Below are 24,523 nucleotides of genomic sequence, written 5' to 3'. Positions count from 1 at the left end.
TCTTCTGTTCCAGTGGTATCACAATGGACGAAAACGTCTAAAGGAGTCTGAGGGCAGACTGCCACTTAAGGTTAGGTTAGGCCTAACTAATTTTTTTGACACCATCGCCAAAACGGCATAGGGTTACCAAAGCAAAATAAAGAATCTCACTTTAATTATTCAACTGCTATTGTAAATACGGAATACGAAATACGAAATGCTATAATGGAATACGAAATGCTATAATGGGTTTATTATACAACAATCGTTTAATAACTATTGTGCATTTTAATGCTTCATTAGTAATTTTTGTGAATACGGCTGTTAAAATATAAGCGTATATGAAATTTATTATTGCGTTTGAAATTATTCCTACACCCACCTAACGAAAAATTGATACCAACGTATCGACCTTAAAGTATTACTAAAACAATACCATTTGGTATAGATATGTATTATAGATGCCATGTGGTGTTGTTTTGGTATTAATTAACGGTATAGCTCCCTAGGCAGCCGTATAGGAATGCTATAGTTTTAGTCAGCTTCAATGGAAAAAAGAGCCGACCTCGAGCCGGAGTGAATCGGGGTTGCATTTTATGGCAGACGCTATTTATTTCGTTTTGAAGAAAAAGCATTTGGTGATTTTTTCGGAATATTGAGGATGTCTAAAAAAAAAAATGCAACCGTGTCGGCTTTTAATTTTATGCAGCAAATTAATGAGAATTTTCATAAACTTTGACAAACTTTTGCAAATATTGCAGTTTGAGCTGCCAATGCGAAACATTTTGCTTGGTAGATGGGTAAAAAGATACCATTGGCCCTTCTGATGATGACAATGGGAAAGTAGAAGAATTTGATTTCGTAAAATTCATATTAATTTTTTTATTGTTAATAAATAACCATTAAATAAACATCATTAAACTTGTAAAAGTTGTAATTCAATATCTTTACTGCATGCGAAGCATATATTTCTACGACACCAAACAAAGTTATTCCCCTCATAACTTTTATATTTCGAAGAAGTGTATATTTTGGATTATTTTATTTTGGGCATCTCTTTTTCTTTAATTTTGCAAGTTTGAACACAATCGTAATTACAACGGGTTTAGCCAGGCAGCTTTGAATGTCAAGAATGCAGTTATGTTTGTATGTATTAAATAGGGAAATAGACCAATATGTCGAGGTGATACAACTGGAACGTGGAGATTAGTACTCCCATCCTATGTGGTGGAAATACAAATATGTACAGCGGATATAGATTTCCGTCTCTTACTGCAATAATAATGTTTGCGCATGTCGCAACTGCGTTTCAAGGGTGGTAAAATATAAATCGCATGTTAGAAATGTTACTTACTTTATCTCCCAGATGTTATATTTTGAGTTGTTAAAATAATGCAGAGTATAAAATATTTGACATTCGTTAAGTTGATGATTCAAATGCTGAGTATCTTGGCACGCGTAGACAAATGTTATCCGTAAAACGGTACAGAATGATTTCGGACGATTTTTAATGCTTCTAAGCAAAACGTGTAGAAATTAAAAAGTTGCATGTATAAATGAAATAAGAGCGTGTAAAGCGTTTAATCAAAATAGCAAAATAAAAGTCTCATGAAGAGCAATGCACAATTATTTTTTTTTATCAAAACAGTGAAACTATATGTTTCGTTTAAATAAAAAGTCCTTGTAGTGCATCAGATTTTGTTACTACTTCTTAACAGCTTTTATTAGAGGTGTGTGAAATTTTCCAAAGGATTTAGCCAATAGTGAATCATTTAGTCGAAGTGTCTGGGAAATGATATACATAAGTATTGTTTTAATATGAATCTACGGAGATTTTTACGTTTATTTTGTGGATACGGTGCAAAGAAATGCTGAACAACAATTGAACATGGTCAGTTCGAATGGTAAGACTCTGATTTGTAATTGCCTATCTGCTCCCGAATATGTTCCTCTTATATCTAAATAAAATTGAGTCGATTCAAAGAATGTAATTGATTTGTATGTTTGGGCCGTTGTGATTAATCTATTTCACAAAATTTTAAACATTCAAAGATAAGTGTAATTTAGTGCGCACATCCGATTCTTGACGACGGTGCATATTGTCCAATAATTAAATGAATTATTAAACAGTTAACTACTCGTTACTTTATTATAATATTTATAATCAAGTATGCAGCAAATTCTTGATGCAAGTGTTTGCGTAATAGATAGCAAGAAGCCGGAGCGATTTGTTACTGCCCTCAGCTCACTGTTAATTTTTTTCGGTCCGCTCTGGGATTTTATTTTTATACCCACCACCGAAGGATGGGGGTATATTAATTTTGTCATTCCGTTTGCAACTCATCGAAATATCCATTTCCGACCCTATAAAGTATATATATTCTTGATCAGCGTAAAATCTAAGACGATCTAGCCATATCCGTCCGTCTGTCTGTTGAAATCACGCTACAGCCTTTAAAAATAGAGATATTGAGCTGAAACTTTACACAGATTCTTGTTTTGTCCAAATGCAGGTTAAGTTCGAGATGGGCTATATCGGACTATATCTTGATATAGCCCCATACAGACCGATCCGCCTATTTGAGGTCTTAGGACCATAAAAACCACATTTATTATCCGATTTTGCTCAATTTGGGACAGTGAGTTGTGTTAGGCCAGTCGATATTCTTCTTCAATTTGGCCCAGATCGGTTCAGATTTGGATATTGCTGCCATATATAAAGGATCTCTTGATTTGAGGTTTTGGGTCCGGAAAAGGCGTATTTATTATTCGATTGCGCTGAAATTTGAGACAGTGACTTGTGTTAGGCCCTTTGACATTTTTCTTCAATTTAGCTCAAATCGATTGAGATGTGGATATCTGCCATGAAGCCGATCTCTCGATTTAAAGTCTCGGCACCATAAAAGGCACATTTATTATGCGATTTCGCTGAAATTTGACACTTTGACTGATGTTAGGCTTTTCGACATCCGTGTCGTATATGGTTCAGATGACTATGGCTATCAAAAAGACCAATATTTTGTTCTACAAAATTGAACAATGACTTGTACTTATTAGACACTCAATATCCGTGTCAAATGTGGTCCAAATGGGATCATATTTCGATAAAGCTGCTATGGGGGCATAAATTATGCATTTTCACAGGATTATGACGAAAGGGTATCCAAAGTTCGGCCCGGCCGAACTTAACGCTTTTTTACCGCTCCCTCCACTTTACTTTAAAATTTGTTACACTCGGAGAAATCGGTAATAGCAAATATGTTTACTGAAACAACGGTAAATCTACTGAAAACGGGACAGCAGGAATGTTTTTTGCTAAAACAGCAAACCTTTTCTGCGTTTTTCAGATGGCAAAAAGTTGTCTGCAGCCTCAAATTGTCTCAATTGCCTTAAAACTTGTATGTTACATTATATATAATGATTACGCGGAATTCACATGAGCTCGGCTAAACAGATTTTCGAAGACGGTAAATCCTTTCTTATAATTTAAGAACCAATAAATAAGTTGGAAAACCATTGGTTTGGTAGTTTCCCCTGTTCTATATATGGGATCCAAAATTAACTGATCTTGAACGCATAGACAATAAAAAAAAAGAACAAAGACGAAACGTGGAGTACGACGATGTTTGCTTGAATATGCAACAACAACAAACCTTATGCAGCCTCTCCGCAGATTTCTTTGAAGTTACGAGCAATATTGTTTTCTCATTTAGACAATTTTTGTCTAAGCTCATAACATTGATGATTGATCGAATAATACAGCTGATGCAGATATACTCATAACCATTCGGCCAATTTTTTAAACAATTTGATTTAATACCAAATGGTGATTTTAGTAATAAATGAAATCACCCATGATTGTCAACAAATAAATAAGTTGGAAAACCATTGGTTCGGTAGTTACCCTTGTCAAAAATAACTGATCTTGAACGCGTAGACAACATAAATAATTATATTGTAATATTTAACGTTTGCTACCGAAGCTACGTATGAAATATGCAATTAGGCAATACATTACTGCTGCTGCTTCTGCTGTTTACGTGTTCCCAACGAAATATATGTACATATGTCAATAAAATGAATATCGCACAAAAACCGGAAAGTCAACAGTGTATAGTTCGAATTGATTCCGATTTGTAATCGCAAACTTCCGTGAAAAGTTTGCGATTATATATATATATATATATATATATATATATATATATATATATATATATATATATATATATATTTTATTTAGCATTTTAAAGGAAGCGTCTCAATTGTTGTTTAGAAGTTCAACATTTTGTATATATATATATATATATATATATATATATATATATATATACATATATATATATATATATATTTTATTTAGCATTTTAAAGGAAGCGTCTCAATTGTTGTTTAGAAGTTCAACATTTTGTATGGATTCATTACAAAGTTTACAATTTTAATTTAATATCAGTAGACAACACAATCCTGCCACCATATTACACCAGGATTAATAGTGCCTAATTGCCACTTTTAAGTCATTAGCAAAAAAGCACTTTCATTTTTCACACATTTTCATTTACACAATCGGCGATTGTCCGGGAGATTGGTTTTTATGGGAGCTACATCAGGCTTTGAACCGATTCGAACCGTATTTCCAGAGGTGCCAAAGTCATAAAAAACGTCATAGTAAAAATTTTCAGCCAAATCTGAGAATTGCGTTCTCTAGAGGTTCAAATAAGCCCGAGGTTAGTTAAATGCACACAAAAAAAAGTTTACTCAAACTTAATGGTTTTGGCCTTAGTTTTAGGATTTTGGTAATATTTTCGATGCAACTACAACAACATAGTAGTCACATGTCTATATGTGAAGGTAGAGATCCTCGTCTAGCTCTTATTCGTTCGTTCCGGCGTAAAGGACCGATCGCCGCCAGAATATGATGGGCATTGGTTATATGAAGGCGTCAATAACTCGCCTTGTCGTATAGAGCATCATAGGTACTCAGTATTTATACAAGAGCCAGTGCCGCCCGGACTCTGTGCTCGATACAGCTGATTGTGCGCGACTGCATTTGCAGCTACTCCGAATGGAGCATTTTACTATCCGCAACCCGTGGACCCGCTACCGGGCGCTCGCAGCTAAGCTTCTCGTGATAACGATGAACACCACACAGATCGAAGCTCAAAGTTCCAGCCAGTGTTATAGTTATCCCATGCTGGGGCGATGCAGCACATAAACAAGGATAGCGTCCTAGCTTAAAAGACGTTGTGTGAATATAAACCACGGCATTTAAAAATATGCATGCATCCTTAACACAATGATACGAATACTAAAATCACGGTTTTTTTGAAACCCAAGGATATGCAGACGCGAATTAACGATATTGCTACCTTAATTCAATACAAAAATAAAAATGGGTTAAAATTTGCTGCAACTTAATAAAAGGGCATTGTATTTTTATGGAAAACAAAATACATATCCTTAAAAGAAAACCACTCAGTTTGAAAATAAGGTTGCTACGATTTCTTAACCTCAAAATTATCTGTTTGGACTTGTTCCCTCCCACTTACCCTAATTTTCAGAAACGCCAGATATTGGAAATGGGAGTGCGATTTAAGCCAAATTATATGTGTTCTCTTATAGTAACCTAAAAACAACAATTTTGTATCCAAATGTCGGATGGGATACCTAGGGGGGCCGCCCCACCCCCCAAAACTTACCAAATTTATATATAGCCCAATCACGAAAATATGGGACTCAAATGAAAGGTATTTAAGATTATGAAACGTATCTGATATCCAATTGTCGGACTAAGTGTGTGGGGGACCAACCCTACCCCCAAAACACCCCTAAATCGGACATATTTACCGACCATGGCAATATGGGACTTAAATGAAAGGTATTTACGAGTAGAATACGAATCTGATATCAAAATTTGCGACCAAGTGTTGGGGGCGGGAGGGGATGGCGCCCCTCCCTAAAAACACCCCCAAATAGGACTTATTTATTGACCATCGCAATATGGGGATCAAATAGAAGGTATTTTAGTATAGAATACGAATATGATATCCAAATGTGGATCCAAGTGTTTTAGGGGCCGTCCCTCCCCAAAAACACCCCCCAAAGAGCACAAATTTACGAGCATAACAATATGAGGCTCAAGTGAAAGGGTTTTGGAAGTACCCCATGAATCTAATATCAATTCTAGGGAAAAAGTTTCTATGGGCCCAACCTACCCCATAACACCACCCAAATATAAAGTTTTTGCTGACCATTGCAATATGGGGCTCCAATAAGAGGAACTCTAGAGTAGAATACGAAGCTGATATATATTTTCAGAGAAAGTCACTGAATGAAAAGTCACCGCCTCATCCCCCAGAACACCCCAAACCGGACATGTTTGCCGACTATGCAAATATGGGGCGCAAATGAAAAGTATTTTGGAGTAGACCACGAATCTGATATCAACATTCGGGACCAACTGTCTAGGGGACGTCCCACCCCCATAACAACCCACAAATAGGGCGTATTTGCTTACCATGGCAATTTGGGTCTTAAAGAGAGTGGAGTTCTCCACAAAGCGGACCTATTTGCTGACTTTTGCAATAAGGAGTTTAAATGAAAGGTATTTGAGATTAGGAAATGAATTTGATATCCAACTTTGAGTCCATTGGCAATGTGGGGTTCAAATAAATGATATTGAGAGTAGAGCACGATGCTGATTTAATTTCAGAGCTAAGTGTTTGGGGGACAACCCCACTCCCTAAAACAAACCTAAATCGGACATATTTACCGACCAGGTCGATGCGGGGCTCCAATGAAAAATATTGGGTAGTAGAGCACGAAATTGATACCCATTTTCGGTACAAATTTTCTGGGGGTCTACCCCTTCCCAAAAACACACCACAAACAGCTATTATTTAATGACCATCGTGATATGGGGCTCAAGTAATGGTATTTGGGAGTAGAATACGAATCTGATATCCAAATGTTGGACAATGTATTTGGAGCACCGCCCTCCGCCCAAGAGTACATATTTACCCACCAAATGAAAAGTATTTGAGATTAGAAAACAAATATGATAACCAATGTTGGGGCCAAATGATTGGGTTACGCCTCATCCCATAAACTTCCCTCTAACCAATGGCAATATGGGGTTGAAATAAATGGTATTTGGGAGCAGAGCACGATGCGGATATTTTTTCACGGCCAAGTGTCTGGGGACCAACTCACACCGAAAACACCCATAAATCGGACATACATATTTATGGGTCAAGGCAATATGGAACTCAAATGAAAGGTATTTGGGAGTAGATCACGAAATTCATACCCACTTGCGGGAACACGTTTCTTGAGGTCCACACCACCCCCTAAACTCCCATAATCCACATGAGAATATCGGGCTCAAATAAAGTCTCTTAATAATGGAGTACATCTAACATCCAAACTCAAATGACCCTAAGCCCGTTGAACGAATAAATCAGCAAAGGGATTCAGATAAAGGCATTTAAATTGTTTAACTGACAGCCAAGCGGTATACATACAAATACTATTTTCGTAGCATTGTATTTCACAAAAAAAGTAAAAAGTTATACAATAAGTTGCAATCTGGCGATTTGTAATAAAGGGGATAAACCGACCTTAATTACCAGGAACAGGCAGGAGGTACTAGATTTTACCTTTGCATCAGAAGATACAAGTGGAATAATATGCGGCTGGGATGTTTTGGATGACCACAGCTTCTCTGATCATCGTTATATTAGTTTCAGCGTTGGAGAAAATACTGCAGAAGTGGTATCTCGGCTTATCAGAAGAGATGCGGATTGGGATTAATTTCGGCACAATTTCTGCACGTCTATCCCTTCTAGACCAGAAAAGGAAGTGAAAACTGCGGAGGATATAGACATAGTGGTCAAGCGGATCACGAAGGTCCTGAATGGCTCGCTTGTGTCAGCATGTCCTAGTCCCAAGCCAAGGGGCAAGCAGCGACCGCCATGTTGGACCCCAGAGGCAAACGATTTTCGTCCTATTAGTTTGTCATCCTTTATGCTGAAGGCTCTTGAGAGGTCGATAGAAACATATCTTAGCGCAAAAATCCCTCGAGATCGCCTGTCGCGGCAGCAGTATGCATATAGTAGAGGCAAATCCACTGAAACAGCCCTTCTCGACCTAGTCGGCTACATCGAGGGTTCTCTCGCTGTCAAGGAATATACAATAGTAGCATTTTTTGACATTGAAGTGCTTTCAATAATGTAAAACCGACGTCAATCATGAAGGAGTTGGAGTTTCAAGGCATCAACTCTACCGTAAGAAAGTTTATTAATAACTTACCTACTAAAGGATGCATTACGGCAGGCTTGGGATCTGTGGGTCTAAAAAGATGGATCAGCAGAGGAATACCTCAAGGAGGTGAATTGTCTCCTCTCCTTGCCCTATACAGCTGCAAGAGAGCCATTGGCAAAAGTTTTGGGTTTAGGCCGCGTGCCAAGCATTGGGTAAATACTGCAGTTGTCAGACCTATAATGTTATATGGTGTTGTGGTCTGGTGGGCGGGGCTCCAAAAGTCCACCTACTGCTCAATACTTAACCGGAACCAAAGGATGGCTTGTTTGTGGATCACAGCCGCACTGAGGATGACACCATCTGATGCACAGAATTTAATGCTACATCTTATGCCTCTGGACATTGTGGCGAGACAAATTGCGGCAACCACTGCCGTGAGGTTAATGAAGCTTTCTAATTGGTCATGTGGCGGCTACGGATACTGTGTTATCCTTGATACAATATCCGATGTTCCAGGCAGTTTGTATTATAACCTCCATGAGCCGCTTTTTGATAAAAAGTACTGCACCACATTCCTGATAGAACCGATTGGAACTACGATATTCCTGGTAACACAAGTTACATAGACTTCTATACGGATGGTTCCAAACTAAACGGCCAGGTGGGCTTTGGGGTGTACTCTAAAGATGTAGAACTGGTCATATCGAAAGGGTTACTCGACCACAGCACAGTGTATCGAGCGGAGATCCTTGCAATTAAGGAGGTGGTGGAATGGCTAAGATATAATGTCATTACGACGCATTTCTGAACACAAAAACCGCCCTCGACTGTCGCAGATCTCTCAAGGAGATGGCTAAACATTTCAAAATTCACCTGTTCTGGGTACCGGGCCACAGAGATATCCCAAGGGAATTGTAAAGCGAACGAGCTTGTGAGACTATAAACTACCCATTGGCTACAACAGATATCTCAGTAATTGCTTCCGTTATGACAAGTTACTGTCTAATCGGAAAACATGCTGACAGACTGAAGGTTGCCAGCAACGACTTCCGCAGAAGCTGTGAGGGCATCGAAGAGAAGAGACTATAGAACACTTTTCGTGTGTGTGTCCCGCACTAGCAGTCAGAAGGAGTTCCTTTTAGATCCTCATTTCGTTGAGAACTGATTAAGCGGATGTGAACATTCACAAGTTATTGGGCTTTTTAAAGCGATCTGGATGGTTCAACGGTAGGAACTAGAAGGCATCTTCCTTCTTCTGTTCCTATGGTATCACAAGGGCGAAAACGTGTGCCACTTAAACCTAACCTTACCTAACGTATAGCAAAAAACATTTAGTTGTCAGCAAAAGTGTGTTGTTGCTAGAAGTATGATTACCAAAATTCAAAATATGGTATATAATTTTTCTTTTTCAAAAAAAATATTTAAAACTGCTATATAAATTCTTTGGAATGTTCATGGCCAAAAGTTGCATTTGTAAAGGGTGATTTTTTTGAGGTTAGGATTTTCATGCATTAGTATTTGATAGATCACGTGGGATTTCAGACATGGTGTCAAAGAGAAAGATGCTCAGTATGCTTTGACATTTCATCATGAATAGACTTACTAAAGAGCAACGCTTGCAAATCATTGAATTTTATTACCAAAATCAGTGTTCGGTTCGAAATGTGTTCATTCACCGTAACGTTGCGTCCAACAGCATCTTTGAAAAAATACGGTCCAATGATTCCACCAGCGTACAAACCACACCAAACAGTGCATTTTTCGGGATGCATGGGCGGTTCTTGAACGGCTTCTGGTTGCTCTTCACTCCAAATGCGGCAATTTTGCTTATTTACGTAGCCATTCAACCAGAAATGAGCCTCATCGCTGAACAAAATTTGTCAAAATTTGAACACATTTCGAACCGAACACTGATTTTGGTAATAAAATTCAATGATTTGCAAGCGTTGCTCGTTAGTAAGTCTATTCATGATGAAATGTCAAAGCATACTGAGCATCTTTCTCTTTGACACCATGTCTGAAATCCCACGTGATCTGTCAAATACTAATGCATGAAAATCCTAACCTCAAAAAAATCACCCTTTATATATATATTCATTAATAATACTGAGAGAATAATATTACACTTGCAATTCACTTTCCCATCGTAACGAAAGTGATTTAGCAATTTTCCAAACGATTGTTGTAATTTTTTTGCTTTTAAACATAAAATTATTTTTACAAAACACGTTATAACTTTGTTGTTAGCTTCTTTTTGTTAATTTAATTGGGTTTTTATTAGTTTTAATGTTCACCCATTTCCTTTTGTTTCTCTCTTGAGTTGACTCTTACGAAAGAAAAACAAGTAAGAGCGTGCTAAGTTCGGCCGGGCCGAATCTTATATACCCTCCACCATGGATAGCATTTGTCGAGTTCTATGCTCGGTATCTCTTTTTAGGAAAACAAAGAATAATGTTATGCTATTGGAGCTATATCAAGTTATAGTCCGATTCGGACTACAAAAGGAAATTGAATGCTGAACATTGTGTAATATTTCAGTCCATTCGCATAAGAATTGCGACTTGTAGGGGCTCAAGAAGCAAAATCGGGAGACCGGTTTATATAGGAGCAGTATCAAGCTATTGATCGATTCAGACCATATTGGACACATATGTTAAAGGCCATGGGAGAAGGCGTTGTACACAATTTATGAGAATTGCGCCCTCTAGAGGCTAAATAAGCCAAGATCAAAGATCGGCTTATAGGCAGCTATATGCGATTATTTACCGATTTGCGCCATACTTACCACAGTTATTGGAAGTCATAACAAAACACCTCATGCAAAATTTTCGGACGAGTATTGCGCCCTCCAGCGGCTCAAGAAGTCAAGATCCAAGATCGGGTTAAATGGCAGTTGGACCAGTTGGAGGTGATACCAATACATCACGTGCAAAATTACTGCCAAATTGGATAAGAATAGCGTCCTCTAAAAGCAGAAGAAGCCAAGACCCCAGATCGGTTTATATGGCAGCTAGACCAGGTTATGAACCGATTTGAATCATAGTTAGTTGTTGGAGGTGATACCAAAACATCACGTGCAAAATTACAGCCAAATTGGAGAAGATTAGCGTCCTCTAAAAGCTGAAGGAGTCAAGACCCCAGATCGGTTTATATGGTAGCTAGACCAGGTTATGAACCGATTTGAATCGTAGTAAGCACAATTATTGGAGGTGATACCAAAACATCACGTGTAAAATTACAGCCAAATTGGATAAGAATAACGTCCTCTAAAAGCAGAAGAAGTCAAGACCCCAGATCGGTTTATATGGCAGCTAGACCAGGTTATAAACCGATTTGAATCATAGTTAGCTCAGTTGTTGGAGGTGATACCAAAACATCACGTGCAAAATTACAGCCAAATTGAATAAGATTAGCGTCCTCTAAAAGCTGAAGAAGTCAAGACGCCAGATCGGTTTATATGGCAGCTATATCAAAACATGAACCGATTTGGCCCATTTACAATCCCCGCTGACCTACACTAATAAGATATATTTGTGCGTTTAGTTTTACTCCTTCGAAAGTTAGCGTGGTTTCGACAGACGGAAGGACATGGCTATATCGACATAAAATGTCATGACGATCAAGAATATATATAGACGCCTTTGACGCATATTTCGAGGTGCTATGGTGGAGGGTATAAAAATAACATCCATTTACATTTAAAAAGCAGTTGAGCAACGATTGTACGGATAGTTCGGGGCTAGAAGTGTTCATCGGGTAATTAAGTTAAAAAGTTTTTTTCATTTTTACAGTACATAAATAATTTTTGTTTCATTTATTTTGTTTAGTTTTTTCATTGCAGTTATTTTAAATCGGAAGTATTTTGTGTTTTTGTTTTAATGCGGATTTATGAATATACCTATAAACCACTACAGGAATTTGTAACACATTTTTTTTATTCAGGCATAAATAGAATAAAAAAAAATTTAATCATTGCTTACGAAGTTACTTAACACAAATGTCGTTTGTGTTTTTTCTTCTCTGCCTGAAAAATACGTATTTTTCGCCAATGTAATGTTTTCCACTCCAGGATAGCTAATGTAATTAATTGAAATAAAAATATTTTATCTTCGTTTTTAATGCCGTGAAATTAGGAACAGTTTAGTTCCGATTATCTGTAAATATAATCGATACTAAACTGTAACTAAATCTCATTTGAGTTAACTTACCACCTGGAAATCACAATAGACTGTCAGAAAGAACTGTTGATTTGTTCTACCCTTTTTAGAGTTTTAAACTAAGCATAGACAATTTCGGCGTAGGCGGACATACTTACCTCTGCGGGTAGACTCACACTGAAAGATCCAACAGCTGCGGTGTTGGCATCAGACCGTAGCATGTTGTCCTTCCTCCTATATGCGGGTGTCTTGGCAACTGCAGTCGAGAGTAATGCTTCAAGCGCATAACCATTTTTCAGACAAACAAATGAGGAAGAGACGGAAGAAGAGAAGAAGCGCCCACGGCCCCTGAGTCTTCAAAGTGGACTGTGACTTCTAAAAGGATGCCAAAACCATCACGAAAGGAGAAGGTGGTCTGTGAGAAAGGTAAGGAGGCGCCCTCTTATATTGTCATTGATATCGGCTGTACATCCGGTAGGATTCCACCAGATCGTCGGTCCCATGAGTTGAACTCTGAAGGGGTCCACCTAAACGAATTATGAGCTGCGAGCATAGAGGGAACATATTAACGCTGTGCTATGCGTCAGCGCAATATATTGATACAGTAAAAAAGCTCGTCAGAGCTATTCACACTCCCTAGGATGCAAAGGTGAGAAAGATGGACATCCCCAGCTCACTAAGGCGACGACGAGATAATCACTGACTCTCTCAATATTGGGAAGACTAGAATAAGCAAAGATCCTAATACGAAAACATCAGGCAGTGCAGGGGCGAGAGACCAAACACAGCCTAACGAACAGGAAACCGACCATCACCCAATCCCAAGAAGCCCATCCAATGATTGAGGACCAATGATTGAGTTCATCTAGATAAACCTCCACCGGAACCAGACAGCTACACACGTTCTGATAGAGAAAATCAGCAAGGCCAAGATTCATATTGCCGTAATTTAGGGGCCACGGACGAACTGGAACAACGTTACTGGACTGAACCAAATGATCTACCAATTATTCTATGCTAACACTGGAACTTGACCGAGGACCTGCGTTATTTGTCATAAATATTTAAATTATGTATTTGCCCTAAAGTTGCCAACGTCGGTTTCAACATTGATGAGCCAGGGAGACGGTGGAGCATACCATTATTTTACCTGTATTTCGACTTTCCGACATCGCCACCCACGATGAAACTGCAACGGCTGGGTGGGAAAGCAAATCAGTCAGTAAACGATATACGAATATAGAGCGATGCAAACTCTCACCACATTTCGTGGAAAAGTACCAGCATTAATAAACGGGGCCAAGCCCTGACAGAATTCTTGTATACTAACGACCCAATAACACTTCATATTGGTAATAATTTGCTAATAGGATTAAGGAGGAGGTTTTAAATGTGACAATATGTTCGGAAAATCTGATCGATGAGATTGAGGATTGCAGGATCTCCATGGACAATTACTTCTCAGACCATCGCTATATTAGGTTTGGAATAGCACGACTAACGCCCAATCCGATAAGCTTCCGTAGTAAGTTGAAAACCAACTGGCCAAAATTCGGAAGACTACTCGGAAGAAGACTTGGGCAAGATAATTTAGATTGTCCAAGAGTAAGAGACATTGTCGCCAATGTCAAGACGATAAGGACCACACCGGTTGGGTCTTTCGAAGATATTTATCCTCTTAGTGAAAGGAAATCAGCCCAAGAAACCCTGGATGACCGGAGAGATTCGCAATATCGGGAAAGAGGCCCGAAGAATTTTTTACAGAGCACATCGTAAAATGGCGGAAGTATGTTGGAATGTATTACATACGGCAGGAATAGAATAGATTACCAGAGCGACAAAACGTGCCTCCTGGAAGCATTTCTGGGAAGAGGTCGATAACGTTAATGCCGACAAGATGAAAAAGTTTTTCCCAAATTCTCATGTCAAAGCTGAAACCTTAGTAGACGACATTGGAGTGAGAGCAGATACAACTGAGTCATTTGATGAAAAAACATTTTGCACAGGATACGACGGGACTCACGGGGACACCGGAATCTTGGAATAATGAGGTTGATCGAAAGCTTATTATAACGGAACTGCTCGACCACAAAGAGCCTGCCTATGTCAAGGGAAGGTCGGTGAAGACTGCGCTGCACGAGGTTGTGTATAAAATAGAAGAATGCTTCTATTCTAAGTCGTAGACATTCGCGGTTTGCATTGATATGGAGGGGGCGTTTAACAATGTGGGGACAGTTGGATAAACTGCGGGTCCAATGAAATAAATACAAGGGGGAAAGTAACACTGGCTACGCCATAGGAGAGCATTTTATTGCCACTCCTTTGGGTGACCACCATAAATGACCTATTACGGATGCTGACTGAGAAGGGATGTGAACCCACCTGTTATGCAGACGATGCTATAATAGTTCTTAGGGGTAAGGATCAGAACCAGCTATGCAGAAGGGCCGAAAGGGCTAAACAAAGGGTATCAATGTTAACCCAGAGAAGACTGAAATATGCCTGTTCACGAGGAAGACGAAGGTGGGCCAATTTGACGCACCACGTTGCATCAATAAAATGATTTCGATATATGACTTACATACTTACATGTTGTAACATGTTGTCGAGGACCACGCCCACTTGTGCACTGGTGGCTATCCTAGATATTCGACCCATTGACATACAGATTAAATGTGAGGCAGCCAATTCGGCTATGAGACTTATGGCGATGGGAGAATGGATTGAGGATGAGATCAGCTTATACCATCTGGGTATAATCCTGGCGACGATAAGAAACGTGGAAGGAAGGGAAGATGATTCCGATCGGATACCTGAGACGACACTTGAGTTCCAGACCGAGGCACTGCTCCAGCGGCACTGTCTTGGTCTGACGGATCCCTGGTACTACCACCTGGAAGATCATGTTACACGGATGGATCAAAACTAAAGGCCAGAGTGGGCCGGGGGGTCTTCATTGATAACCCAAGGACTGCAATCTGTTTTAGACAGCCTGCCCATAATACGGTCCTGCAGACGGAGATCCGGGCGATGACGGAATGCGTGAGGTGGTGTGTTGCTCACGCGTGGACGTCGAGTGTGAACATCTTTACGGACAATAAAATGGCCATAAGGGCAATAACAACCAGGACGGTAAAGTCACGAACAGTCTTGCAGGGTAAGAAGGAGATTAACACCTATATTTGGGTTATGTCATACGAAGATAACACACAGATGATTTAGCAAAATGATAAATCGTAGAAAATTAAATTACAGTGAAAACAAAAAGTGGCATGTCAGACGGCAACTACCGTGTAATTGCGGCTAAAGTAATTAGGTTCCATTATTTTATCATTGGCAAATGTTTATTATTATTTCATGAAATATTAGTATTAGCACTGTTTTATATTTTATAGCGCTCGTATGTCAAAGAGTTCTGAGTACGTATTACCTCAAAAATGTCAAGCTTTCAATAGAGCTGTCAGTTGGCAGATTGCAAGACAAGGGCTGTCCAATCCCGAAATATAAAAGGCAACCCTCGTACTTGGACTTGATTTTTATGCCCACCTCCAAAAATCCCTCCAAATGGGCATATTATTTGATAATGGCTATATTTCGATTTTAGAAAAAATGCTACACTTATACGGAACAACATTTTGCAAATGTCTGCCCAATCCTTTCAAAGTATTGCAATCGAGCATGTTCAAAGTATTGCAATCGAGGATGTTCATATGATGAACTTAAAAAGCGAACAAAATGTATTTTTTTTTATTCCAATTAACTTTTTATTTCCTTTATAGGACTGTACAAATAAACCAACTTTAAAGCCGAAATGCATAATTCAGCTGCAAAACATTAATTGTTTGAAATAGCCTAAATATCTTTTTAATCATTTACGTTTTGCACAATCAAATAAAGGTCAGAAAATTATTTTACCACGTCAAACTCCGAGAAACAATTTTTTATCAACAGCATTCATCTTTGGAACAATTTACCCTTTAATATACAAACTATAAGTGATGCTACACTTTCAAGAAACAAGAAGAAAAACAATAAATATATTATTACTTGAAATACTTTTAATTTTTAAATTGTAATGTTATTTTATGTATTTTTTATTTTACTTAAAACAATGTCAATTGTCTATTTTTTTCAAACGGCATGATTATTTTTAAGATTTTATCTGGTGTCATTAATAAACAAGCAAACAAAGCTGTTTTATTTGGCAAATAAAACAGAGGAAGGGGACGAAATACACTTTCCCAAATATGTAAACAAAATTTGCTGTTATGACGATAATCAATTCTTTTATGAGTGAAGTTACGCACAGATTACCTTAATATTGGCGTTCACGAATATGCTGAATATTCAGTCTATGTCGATATTTTGGTGTAGGTACCTAAGAATTGATAACTTGCCCGGCTTTCGCGCCCCTAAAAGACACCGGAACTTAGGCGGGGACACGATACCAGACATGAACCAACTTAGGGAAGTGGTACAGAAAAGTAGCACGGAATTCCTAAAATTGTCTTTTTCGATATAACTTTTGAGTTTTTGGAGCGCACAACAAGCCGATTTCTGGCTTAGGTGTATGTCCATAGTCAACCTCACCTAACCTTATTTATAAAACAAAAAACTCTACAAAACTACAGAAATTTGATGTAACAATTGTCCATTTGAACTTACGTACTCGTATGTCACCTTCATTCCTCTCATTTAAAAGTCCTCATGGCTGCATTTATTCCAGTATACCAAAAACTCACCATAAACGCCTTCAATGAATTTCGAATAGCTTCCGCATTTTCCTCAGAAACTGAAATGAAAAAGAAAATAGTATAAAATAAAGCAAAACTTTTTTTTAAAATAACAAAATTTCATAATTATGATATTCTACAAAGGCAACATTATGGTCGATTTAATAATATTTTTCTTTAGCACAAAATTGTTATTAAATTCTTAGTATGAATAATTTTTTTCTAAACAAATTTAAGTGACAAATTTCTAAAGACAAAATTTCAGTGTAGCATTCTCTAATGACAAAACTTCAGCAAGGGCCGGATCCTCCACGAAATTTTTTTAAATACAAACTTTTTTATAACTTTTAATTCAATTTATCAAAGACAAAGCTTTTATAAAAAAATTAAATCATTTTTCTTTTGTAAAGACTAAATTTTAATGAATTTTTTTAAGCTCTAAATTTTAGCGAAAAGCTGTCTAAAGATAACCTATTCTCGAGATTACTTTTTAAAGCCAAAAATTCAATGAAATTTTGCATTTGCGATACAAAATTTTCATAAACATTTTTAAAACCTTTTTATTATTCTTATTTGTCGCAAACAACATTTTCCTAAAAAATTTTCTGTAGACAAATTTCAATAAATATTTTATAAACAAAATGTTACCCATTACACTTGACCCTCGATTCAGTTGTCCGATTTTGATGAAATTCAACTTATTCACAATTTAGAGAGTTTATATTGATGTAGATTTTTTTTTTAAATATGATGAATTTTTTTTTTTTTTGGTATAAAATCGCACTTGCTGTAGAAAAAGTAGAATTATTGCCATACATTTATTTTTTAGTATAGGAATCATTAAATGCTTTTTTCCATTTGACATTGGAAAAAAAGGACTCCAGAATTCTCATTCCTTTCATTAATTTTTCGTTTGATTTTTGTGATATAAAAAATCGTCGACTTTCGACAATCCAATTTTTCCCCAAAATATGGCGTGAAAAATTGTTGGAACTGGTTTCAGTCGCCCACTTTACACTAATCCAAATTTCATTACGATACTTCTTGCCTAACTCGAGAATTTTTCTAAGGCTTCTCAATTCTTGGGTGTTTTTCGTCATTAATGGGTTAATGCAATTTTTTTCAAAGACCAAAATGCAATGTAATTTTTTCAAATGATATAATTTTTTCTTGCGTGATTTTTGCGGGTTGTTAGGTCAATTTGTTTCAAAATGCAAATAAAACAAGCTTATTTAATCTCGAGATAACCTATTCTCGAGATTACTTTTTAAAGCCAAAAATTCAATGAAATTTTGCATTTGCGATACAAAATTTTCATAAACATTTTTAAAACCTTTTTATTATTCTTATTTGTCGCAAACAACATTTTCCTAAAAAATTTTCTGTAGACAAATTTCAATAAATATTTTATAAACAAAATGTTACCCATTACACTTGACCCTCGATTCAGTTGTCCGATTTTGATGAAATTCAACTTATTCACAATTTAGAGAGTTTATATTGATGTAGATTTTTTTTTTAAATATGATGAATTTTTTTTTTTTTTGGTATAAAATCGCACTTGCTGTAGAAAAAGTAGAATTATTGCCATACATTTATTTTTTAATATAGGAATCATTAAATGCTTTTTTCCATTTGACATTGGAAAAAAAGGACTCCAGAATTCTCACTCCTTTCATTAATTTTTCGTTTGATTTTTGTGATATAAAAATCGTCGACTTTCGACAATCCAATTTTTCCCCAAAATATGGCGTGAAAAATTGTTGGAACTGGTTTCAGTCGCCCACTTTACACTAATCCAAATTTCATTACGATACTTCTTGCCTAACTCGAGAATTTTTCTAAGGCATCTCAATTCTTGGGTGTTTTTCGTCATTAATGGGTTAATGCAATTTTTTTCAAAGACCAAAATGCAATGTAATTTTTTCAAATGATATAATTTTTTCTTGCGTGATTTTTGCGGCTTGTTAGGTCAATTTGTTTCAAAATGCAAATAAAACAAGCTTATTTAATCCTTTTCTCGACGTTTCGTCGGCTTTTTTCCGACTTTTTCAAGAGTTTATTTAGTGGAATCTATTAACAAGAAAAGCATTTTAAATATTTTGTTCTGTTTTGTTACGTTTATAGTTTTTACTTACATATGTTTACATTTGCATTATTCTCTTAATTTATTAAAAAACTGGACATCACGACACATTTATAATAAATAAAAAAAATTTAAAATATTGCAGCGAAAAATTAAAAACTAATTAGCTTTGTATTATCTTTGTCCTCTTTCGTGTTCATCGACGTCTCTATCCTCTGTTGTATACGTAAACTTTCAAGAGTATACCTCTTATTTTCATTCCTCTCTCTGTAAAAAATTCTGACAGCTTTTAAGTCAATGTTGTGTCCCGTCTCTTTAATGTGTTGTGATAAAGCTGTGCTTTCTCTGCCTCTCTTGATGTCTGCTTCGTGTTCTGCCATTCGTATCTTCAGTTTTCGTCGAGTGGTGCCCACATAACACATATTGCATTGTTCCCCTTCTTTGCCATTGCACGTCAATTCGTAAACTACATTGTCTAGTTGGAGTTTGTCTGCTTTGGTAGTTTAATGTTTTTTGTTATTAATTGGTATACTTTTTGTAATTAAAAGTTATTAGAAGTTTCTTTAAGCCAAAATCTTCATGGAATTTTCTTGTCAAACAATTTTTTTTTATAAAAATTGTTCCAAAAGACAAATATTTAACAAAAATTTTCTAAGACATAACTTTAATGGATTTTTTCTTAATTTTCGATTTATTGTTTTAACTAAAATTTTATCTATAGACAAAATTTGGCATTTTTAAATAATTTTTTTTTTTTTACATATTTTTTTGAAATATTTTGCTTGATAGTCTGAAAAAATCTTCCAAGGAATAATTAATAGTGTTTGTGCTTTACAATCTCCTCTAGTTTGGATAGTTGTAAAGCACCATGATCCATTTGACATCGCCCGCTGATGATATTTCTTGGTCGAAATTGAAATCGCGATGCGGGATAACCAGTCAAATGCTTCTAGTAACAACACTTTTTTGCTGACTTTTAAATATTTTTTGCTATACTATTCTTTGAATAGCAAGCGTTAAACAATGGCCTAAAGCCGGACAACATACTCAAATTTTCACTGTGAAACTGCACTTAATATCCACCTTAAGTGAGACATTGAGTTAAAATAACATTAATCAGCAGACTTTTATATTACACTTACGTTTGCCGCAGGTCATTTGACAGTAATTAGTGGGCAAAGAAAGAAAAAGTTTACAACTGCAATAACGTAGAAATCTCTTGGTGTTTTTGAATTTTAGTTCTACCACCTTTTCTTGTTTTATCTCCAATAAATTAGAAATATTTTAGGACTTATATAGACGTAATGGTTTTTATAAGCATATATGACAATGGTTGATGCAATTTTTATACCCTCCACCATAAGATGGGGGGTATACTAATTTCGTCATTCTGTTTGTAACTACTCGAAATATTCGTCTGAGACCCCATAAAGTATATATATTCTTGATCTTCGCGACATTTTATGTCGATCTAGCCATGTCCGTCCGTCTGTCCGTCCGTCCGTCTGTCTGTCGAAAGCACGCTAACTTCCGAAGGAGTAAAGCTAGCCGCTTGAAATTTTGCACAAATACTTCTTATTAGTGTAGGTCGGTTGGTATTGTAAATGGGCCATATCGGTCCATGTTTTGATATAGCTGCCATATAAACCGATCTTGGGTCTTGACTTCTTGAGCCTGTAGAGTGCGCAATTCTTATCCGATTGGAATGAAATTTTGCATGACGTGTTTTTTGCTATGATATCCAACAACTGTGCCAAGTATGGTTGAAATCGGTTCATAACCTGATATAGCTGCCATATAAACCGATCTTGGGTCTTGACTTCTTGAGCCTCTAGCGTGCGCAATTCTTATCCGATCAGAATGAAATTTTGCACGACGTGTTTTGTTATGATATCCAACAAGTGTGCCAAGTATGGTTCAAATCGGTCCATAACCTGATATAGCTGCCATATAAACCGATCTTGGGTCTTGACTTCTTGAGCCTGTAGAGTGCGCAATTCTTATCCGATTGGAATGAAATTTTGCATGACGTGTTTTGCTATGATATCCAACAACAGCGCCAAGTATGGTTCAAATCGGTCCATAACATGATATAGCTAGCATATAAACCGATCTTGGGTCTTGACTTCTTGACCCTCTAGAGGGCGCAATTCTTATCCGATTGGAATGGAATTTCGCACGACGTGTTTTGTTATGATACCCAACAACTGTGCCAAGTATGGTTCAAATCGGTCCATAACCTGATATAGCTACCATATAAACCGATCTTGGGTCTTGACTTCTTGACCCTCTAGAGGGCACAATTCTTATCCGATTTGAATGAATTTTTGCACGAAGTATTTCGTTATGATATCCAACAACTGTGCCAAGTATGGTTCAAATCGGTTCATAACCTGATATAGCTGTCATATAAACAGATCTGGGGATTTGACTTCTTGAGCTTCTAGAGGGCGCAATTCCTATCCGATTTGGCTGAATTTTTGCATGACGTATTTTATTTTTACTTTCAACAACTGTGTCAAATAAGGTTCAAATCGATTCATAACCTGATATAGCTGCCATATAAACCGATCTGGGATCTTGACTTCTTGACCCCTAGAGGTCGCAATTATTATCCGATATGCCTGAAATTTTGTACGATGGATACTCTCATGACCATCAACAAACGTTTTTATTATGGTCTGAATCGGTCTATAGCCCGATACAGATTCCATATAAATCGTTCTCTCTATTTTACTTCGTAAGCCCCAATGGGCGCAATTCTTATACGAATTAGCTAAAATTTTACACAGGTCTCCAACATATAATTTAATTGTGGTCCGAACCGGACCATATCTTGATATCGTTTTAATAGCAGAGCAACTCTTTTCTTATATCCTTTTTTGCCTAAGAAGAGATGCCAGGAAAAGAACTCGACAAATGCGATCCATGGTGGAGGGTATATAAGATTCGGCCCGGCCGAACTTAGCACGCTTTTACTTGTTACCGTACATCTTTTCCATCAAAACCGGATTTTCGATCGATTTTAATCAAGTTCGAAGAAGAAATTAGAGACTTCAATTACGCAGAAAATGGTAAAATATTTGTCAAAATTTATTTTTTGAAATATGTAACAATTTTCGTGGCTTAATGTTTTCAGTTTGTTTGCGTAAAATTTTATGAAATTAAAAGTCAGTCAAAACTAATAGACCGACACAAACAATAACCTGTTGAAATCATAAATCTAGTTTGAGAGCATAACTGAGCACAAATAAAAAAATTTAATCAAAATACTGAAGTTGATCGCCGAAACTTTCAGTATGAAACTTAGATATTCGCAAAGACAACCACACTTTGAAGGCTTTGAAAGATTAAGATCGGCCTATAAATAGTGTGTTGACAATCAGTACAAAACTCAGCTCTGCCTGAATGACCAAATGGCGTTGCCGATGGGTCCTTCACCCAACATCAACCTTAATTTTCAAAAAAATATTTGAGGTATATTTACCAATTTAACAGTAACAGAAGAATTTTGACAATTTTCGGTTTTGAAAAAAGTGGGGTGGCTACGTCCCTGCCCACCACCACAGGATGGAGGTAACAAATTTAGTCATTCCGCTTGTAACACCTCGAAATATTTATCTGGGACCCCATAAAGTATATATGTATATTCTGAATCGTCTCGACATTCTGATTCGTTCTAGCTATGTTCGTCCGTCTGTCGAAATCAGGATAGCGGTCGAATGCGTAAAGCTAGCCGCTTGAGCCCCTGGATGCCGCAAGTTTTGTGTGATGTTGTAAGAACAATTGCTAAATTTGAAATCAGTAGTAATTAAATTAAATAATTTTAAAATTTTTTAAATATAAAATTTCAAAAAATGGCTTCTGTGGTAAAAACTTAATATTTTGACACATATAGCAAGAAAACATAATGAACATTTACCTTTTTATTTAAAAAGTTCTCTATTACACGACATGTAGTTGTCTTATGACATGTCAAATTTAGCACATGTTGTGTTGTCGTGTGATGCAAACAAAAGTAACATATGAGAATTACTTTCCATAATAGCACATGTTTTTTTTTTATTAGAGCATGTTCTATTCCTTTTGACAAAAACATAAAGAAATCAGCTGTTTTTGTGGTCAGTCAAAACCCAAATTAAATTGTTTTCACGAATTTATGATTTAACTAGTGTATGTCCATAGTGGCATGGAGTGGATTGATATCTGGACCCTCTTTTCAATCCAACTAGCTTTAACAATTTTTACCCGAAAAAATGTCAGCTTTTGCTCAAATTCTGAGGTTATGTCATACGAAAATTACATACAGATGTGATGATAATTCGTATGTAAATTTAAAATTTTGACAAACATTTCCAATTACATGTGAATACAAAGTGACACGTCATAAGACATCTACATGCCGTGTAATGGCGCCTTAAGATGTACGGCCTTAATCACAAAACTTAATGTAGATTTGAAATTGGTTTATTGGACACATTTCCTGTGTAGAACTGTCAAATAAACCTATTCCAAATCTGCATTTAGTTTTGTGAATAAGGCTGTTAGGAATATTTGTTCACATTGAATCACTTGCTTCACAACTACTTGTTGCGCCGTTGACATCTTTCTCACTTAGTAATGAATGAAGTTATTAATTTTTTTCACCGTTGAAACATTACACAAAACACGATAATAGTACTTTTTTAATTTTAATTCATTTAACTAATGAGAGAATGTCCTACTGAATGAAATCAGCAAGTTGTTTTGCTTTATATCTATTATTTAAAGAAAAAGTAATATGCGAAAAATATCGTGAAAAGTGAATGCAGTACCAGTCTTAAGCACCGAAAAATCCTAATAAATTATTGAGAAATCCGACAGACTTTTTTTTGTCAGAACACAAACAAAAACACATAACAAAGCCAATAGTATTGAAACAGAGGTGATTCAGCGTGAGCATTTATAACATTTGCAATTAAAATTGTGCCAAACTTATCCTGATGCAGCGACATGTCGCTATTTTGCTCATAGAACTCAGTACCACTTTTATGGAAAGTGTTCGCATTGCCTTCGTCACCAGTTTTTTATAGTGCGTTTTGACAGTTGTTCGTATGAAAAATCGAAAGCAGTCCTAGGCTGGGTGAGTTGAGTTGCGAGAAAGAGTTGAAGCAGAGTTACCGTCTTATGAGAAAATAAAATGATTGCTATAAAATATCGCGTAACAAAAAATGGATTGCAATGTGTCAGCAATTATGTTACCTTGACCATTGATATGACGTTTTGACAGTGGTTCGTGTGAAAAGTCGAAGTCAGTACTAGGCTGGGTG

General features: G+C 36.7%; 1 protein-coding gene across 2 annotated transcripts in view; it reads left to right on the top strand.

Moving 5' to 3' along the window:
* Window positions 1–1,412: 1,412 nt before the first annotated feature.
* The window catches only part of LOC106083357 (uncharacterized), a 303,300-nt gene continuing 280,189 nt past the window's right edge, over window positions 1,413–24,523 (top strand). The window contains exon 1 of one of the 2 annotated variants that reach the window (XM_059370091.1): window positions 1,413–1,870. The gene's annotated coding sequence lies outside the window, so the exon portion shown is untranslated. Of the gene's footprint in view, window positions 1,884–24,523 lie in introns of both variants that reach the window. The other variant, XM_059370090.1, reaches the window with a different exon arrangement.

The sequence above is a fragment of the Stomoxys calcitrans genome, chromosome 5, assembly GCF_963082655.1.
Source record: "Stomoxys calcitrans chromosome 5, idStoCalc2.1, whole genome shotgun sequence".
Lineage (NCBI taxonomy): Eukaryota > Metazoa > Arthropoda > Insecta > Diptera > Muscidae > Stomoxys > Stomoxys calcitrans.
The sequence above is the reverse complement of the archived record's forward strand: the minus strand, read 5'-3'. Positions and strand labels throughout refer to the sequence as shown.